The following is a 6,000-nucleotide window of genomic DNA, read 5'->3' on the forward strand; positions in this document are numbered from 1 at the left end:
AACTAGAGGAGAATGGGAAACTAGCAATTGAGTCTCTTTCTCCACTAATTTTGGAATTTGGGGAAAATGGGAAACGATTTCAAAGCCGTGCTTTGCAGACTTTAAACTGTTCCCTGTCCTGGGATGAGATGCCTTGACTCTGTGGGTTGATTTCGGTGCCAATTCTGATGGGGACTATTCTCATGGCTTTGTTCATTTTCGTGGCCAAATGTCCTGTGTAAGTTGTGTTTTCAAATGTTCTTTCAATCCTAATAAACTTCTCTCAAATATGACCCTGTGCCTGCCATTTTCTTTGCTAAGCGTGTCGATGGTTTGGAAAAGCGGACGGCCTGATCCCAGTTGAGTTCACTGAGTCAAGGGAAGCTTGGTGTCTTCCATGCTTCCCAGTCAGTACAGGCTCTCTGACACACCCAGCCCCACCGCATCAATACACGCATGGTGACAGAGTGCCCAAGCGGGTCTTTGGTAGATTCGTCCCTTAGATCCACACCGGACTCAGGCGGAGAGTCTGACTAAATATGCATGCCTGAATCCTACTCCACGTTATCCCCACTGAGGGTGTCTTTCTTGTTTCCTGGGCCCTGGCGTCTTCAAAGCTCTCTGGGTGATTCCAATGGGCGGCCACTTTTGAGAACCACTGGAGGGGTGGGCACAGATATCAGCTAAGTCACCTGCTATCCCCAGTGTCGAATTGAGCGAAAGCTCTGACTGAGATAGAGAAAAGTCACATAGCTCTGAAATCATGATTTCCTTAGGAACAGCAAATGACAGCCTCTGTCTCCTCTGTTGGCCACCCTTTGAGAGGGGCTTCCCTCATTATGCAGGAGTCTGTGCCTCAGGAGCACAGCAGCCTCTGGTTGAGGGCGCAAGGTCATGGAAGAGAAGGGAAAGGTGAAGATGCCATGCAGCGCGCTGACGTACCTTCTGAAACGGTTCCCGTCTTCCTGGGCCCCTGTCAGAGCTGCTTCCCTTGGCCCTTGTCTCCCGGCCACAAGCCTGCCCCATTAGGGAGTCTGACAAACCCAAAACCGCAGTGCTCCTCATTTCTCGCAATCCAAAGTGTTTGGATTGGCACTCCGCAGTTTTTCCTGATTCCAGCTGGGTAAGGACACTCGCACTGGCATTTCTGTCCCTTGCAAGCCACCCCTGGGCCTCTGAGGTCTGTCTAGATTGGCCCAGAGACTCAAGCAGCCAAGGACATGCTTCCCAGTTCCCTGCTCGCAGCCAGAGATGATATCTGCCGCCAAGGGGGACAAGACATCTTTCCCATATGCCATCAGAACCAAAGGTTCTTCTCCACAGAACCAGAGTCTGGGACCTGCAATACCTGTGTCTATCTCATGGGGAACTTCAACCCTCACCCTCAGGCAAGCAGACGGTCTTAAGACAGAGAGCAGCTCTGTTCACTGTGCAGGATGAAGACTAACCAGTAGAAGCCAGAACGATGCTGGAGAGAACCAGGACAACTCTTGGTGAATCCCAAGGGGAACAAGGATGAGAAAAGACAGAGGGAGGCGAATCCGAACCATTATCGTCCTGAAAATAACTCTCAACCTAGGAGGAGGGCAAAGAAAGGACGGAACCTCTGCATGAATTACAGACGGATGAAACACTGGACATTCTCAGACCAAACACCACACTTTCAGATCAACGGCATGCTTCTAAACACAGGGAAGCAAAGAAGGAGCCCACGCTGTCTATTTTTGCTCCACACTGCGCTGTACCCTCTGCGAGGGCCCGGATGCAGGAGAAGTGGTGGCCCGAGACACTATTGCCTAGAAAACCCCAAAGAGTTGGTGTTGGCCGGTGATACTGTTGTCTACATGGCACATCCGAGCAACATCCTAGAGCAACTCTCTGGATGGACAGCCTCTTTCAACAACGTCAGCGAACTACTAAATCCAACTAACAAAAGACGTACCATTCGTGTCGAATTTCCTTAAAAAACACCACTTAGAAGAGGCATTGCTGACAGGAGCCCTGCGTCCCAAAGTCAATAGAGGTCTATATTCAATCTAGGAAAACCCTTGTGGAGTTTTCTGCAAAACTATAAATGCCTCTCCTTGAAAGGCATAGAAATGGAAAGAAGTGCTCCTTAACGCATCACGCATCTTTCAAGAAGGAGCAAAGTGCTTTCTCTTCTAATGAACGGGGCATGCTTCCATGCCGTGATAAATCCCAGGGGGCCTTCTCCTAAAGACGAGGACACAATGGAAAACTGAATCACGGAAACAAGAGGAGCAGAAGCAGTCTATGGAACATTGTAGAGGTACAGGTGTGACAGGGATAGGGACGGGGTAGTATCTTTTTTTTCTTAGAAAGGATCCAAGTTCTTGGGGCTTGGGAGAGTTGTCATGAGAAGATCAGGTGCCAGCCTGGTTTAATGGAAGGAGGGCCCGAAGGACACTAAAGGCCAGTGGAGGGTCATGGGGCACCACACATTCCTTGGAATGCAAGGAGGCCACCTGGATTCCCCGGGCTACTGCGGGAGATTTGTCAGGGACCCTGCTGCCCGTGGGGAAGGGCACCAGGATGGGACCACTACGCCATGGCTACAGGGCCCCGGACCCAGGTCCTTGGAGCACTTTCATAAATTATTACTGAAATGCCAGTTGAAAAGTCCACACAGCTGCAAAGGGATGCAAATCACAAACTGTGGGAAATCCCCAGGGTGCCCACAAGAGGATCCGATGGAGACCCTCCCCTCCGCTGAGTGGGAGCCATCCTGGGTGACCTGCTTTGGAGCGGGAGATGGTATCTTGGCAGCCGGGAGAAGTGGCCCGGGAGAGATCATTGGGGATTTCCATTCCTAACTGTCCCCTGGTCCGAATCAAAACACAGACACCTGCCTAACCCTCTACAGAGACTGACCCCTGGAGGATGAGCAATGGGGCACAGAAGGCCAATATTCACCACTGACCGAGGTGACTCAGAAAGGACGCCCCAGGTGATCCACGGCAATGCTAGCAATACAGTGATTTGACTCACAGGAACCCGCATGACGGAAGCCAGTGCCGGAAGGACAGATGCAGAAGGAGGTCTTGGCTGTGAATTCCTAGAGTCATCCAACTCACAGAGATCCAAAGGAGAATGGGGGAGGGAGGATGTGCAGGGAGGGAGGAAGGAAGGGGTAGGGTTTCCTGGATAACGCCTTCCAGGTGGCGAGAATGCAAAGCTGGGGAGATGGAGGACAGGGACGTTCGCACAGCAACGTGCATGGACTCAGTGCCGTGAAACTCTAGGCCTCCCGGTCTTGAAAGAGTCAAATCCTCTAAGGCAAACTCTACCACAATAACAAAACGGCAAAGCGCGCAGAGAAACGGGAATGGGCACAAACGTTTCCTCTTCTTACAGAGAAGAGAGAGTCTTCAAATTAGGCACCTGCGTGCCCGAAATTTTCCAATGCCTGCAAAGGCTAAGCGACAGAGGAGAGGTCATGGCCTCAGGACTTGCTTCGACCGGGGGTGGGTAGATTAGACGGATCGACTGAGATCCCCCTCACAAGGTCACGTGACCTGGAAACCCTATAAAAGCCTGACCGCAAAGGACCCTCCCACACTCCCCCTTCCGCAGGCCCCTGGGAAGCTGCCCCACGGCCTGGGCAGTTGGTCCTGCACCCACCTTTCTACAGTCTACGGACGGAACGAGGAGCACAGCTCGCTTTCAGGTGGGTTTCCTTTACCAACGTGGTCCTCAAATGGGGAGGGCTATGGCTTTAGGCACTAGGGCAAGGATTGTGGGATTTTCATAGGAGTCTTGTGAACAGCCACTGAGGAAATACACCATTTCTCCAGTTCCAAAGCAAACAGACCCTGAGGAGTGAGGGGTCGGGAGGGAAAAGGTAGGGAAACCTCGGGGCTTGGGCGATGGGCAATTCAAGCCTCGTGAATGGATTTGTTCCTATTTGGTGCAAACGTACTCATTTGGCATGGTTTGGAAAGTAGTTAGAAATGGGGCACGAAGGCCAAACAGAAAAGAAGACGGGTTGGGCCCTGCCGACCTTGTGAAGCTTCCCGTCCAGTGGCGGGGCAAATCTTTTTTGCGTGTGAATTTCAATTGCCAAATCGCATCCCTTGATGTCAATGCGGAGATTCAAACTTTCAAGAGGAAGGCATACGTTGCTTTTGATCTTCCGATACGTGTGCCCAGGCGTGAAATCTAGCCTCTGTTCTCGTGCACACCTGGCGCAATCCTGTCTTCCTTGGTCCAAGCACACCGCATCGCGAAGCACCCAAGGCGAGTCTCTCAAACCCGTCTCTCAAGGAGGCCATTCCAAAGTCACCATGGATGCCTCCTGGGTCTTGTCTTGGTCAGAGTCCTATTCGGGCGGGAGGGAGTCATGTGAGAGTGAGAACATATGTGGGAGGGAGAGATGCCTTTGCGACGAATGTGTTTGGACTCAGTGATCAAAGAGGTCCCTTCACCCAGCCTCGGAGACGGAGGTGCGAGAGGGACTTTTTTCCGTGTGTGTGTCTGATCGTTTTCTTTTTCTTTGGACTCAGGAACCCCGGAAAGCAAGTCCTCGGGGAGACGGAGGTGAGGCTCCGCACAGGTGGGGCAGATGGCGGATCCTTCCACACGGCACTGGCCTTCCAGCCTGCTCAAGGCCCAGAAACGGAAGAAGCAACCCAAGGGAGCAGCGGGGCCGAGGGTTCCCCCGGCAGAGGAGGAGGATCCCAGGGTAAGTGGGGGCTTGGGTCTGTGGGGAAGCGGGCATGGCCTGGACTCCAGGGGCAGGGTCTGACAGGGACCATTGTGTCTCCATAAGTCTGTTGTCCTTCCGCGGGCAAGGCCCCGCTGTCTTGGGTCCTCCAAACCAAGCCCACGGGTCCATTCAGAGACTTGGAGGAACAAGCTCGCTTCCTATTTGCTGTCACGTCCAGCTGGGTGTTGGTCTCAGTCTTTCCATCGGGCTCCTCGTCCTCACCCTGAGACCTCCAGTCCTCCCTGCCGTGTCCCTCCCGACCCTAGGCTCTGGGAGGCACCACACCCTCTTCCCCGTCCTGACGCCCACTGCCATAGGTCAAGTCCCCTGTCCCAAGCCAATAGCCTCCTCTCGAAATGTGTGCTGACAAAGCCCGCTTTGAAAGCGGCCTGTGATTTCTCTTGCCTCGGTGACCATGTCCTTCTGCCCCCGCAGGTGAAGTGCAAAGACTGCGGAGCCTTTGGGCACCACGCGAGAAGCCTGAGGTGCCCCATGAAGCGTTGGCACGGGGCCCTTGCCCCCCAGCCCTTGGGCTCCAGAAAGCTGAAGGAGAACCTGGAACCACGGCCTCAGCAGGTCCCGCCCATCCCGCGGCCCTCCAGCCAGGCGGAGAGAGAGAGGGAGCAAAGACAAAGGTGAGCACCCTGGGAGCTTGGAAGCAAGCTTTGGGCTGAAATCTAAGCAGACACACGTGTCCCTCCGCCTGCACCCCGGGCACACCGGCCACTCCAGACAAGCAGAGCGACATGGAGAGAAAGGGAAAGGAGCTCCCTCTCCTCCAGGGTCCACACTCAGCAGCTGGTTCTCCTCCGGCTCGGTCCCTAAGGGGGGTGGGGAACATTTGGGAATTTCGCCCAAGAGCCACAGAAGAGCAACGGGCTCTAACGGAAAGGACTCCTCCAGAAAAGCTGTCTGGGGTAGGGGGACGAATCGGGGGTGGGACAAAGGCCCAGGGCTTCCCTCCCCGTCTCCATATACCACATGGAGGCGGTCTGGGCCGCCTCAAGGTCTGGCCCAACTCGGGATGGGAAAAGGAACTTGCTCCCAGCTCACGTGCTTTCTTGTGCAGGCAAGACGAGCAGCGGAGGAAGGCTCTGGTGCAGAGGTTTCCCAGGAGACCCCAAGGGAGGCAGCAGCCGAGCTGGAAGGAAGGGACAGAGTCCTGTGACTACGTGAGGGTGAGTGTCCCCAGGTGCCCCCTCTTGCGCTCTTCTGGGGAGCCCCAATCTGCCTCCAGCCCCTGCTGGGAGAGGGACTTGTTCCCTCCCGTGCCCGCCAAGGGGATCAGTCAGCAT

This window comes from Equus asinus, chromosome 27 (genome assembly GCF_041296235.1).
Source record: "Equus asinus isolate D_3611 breed Donkey chromosome 27, EquAss-T2T_v2, whole genome shotgun sequence".
NCBI lineage: Eukaryota > Metazoa > Chordata > Mammalia > Perissodactyla > Equidae > Equus > Equus asinus.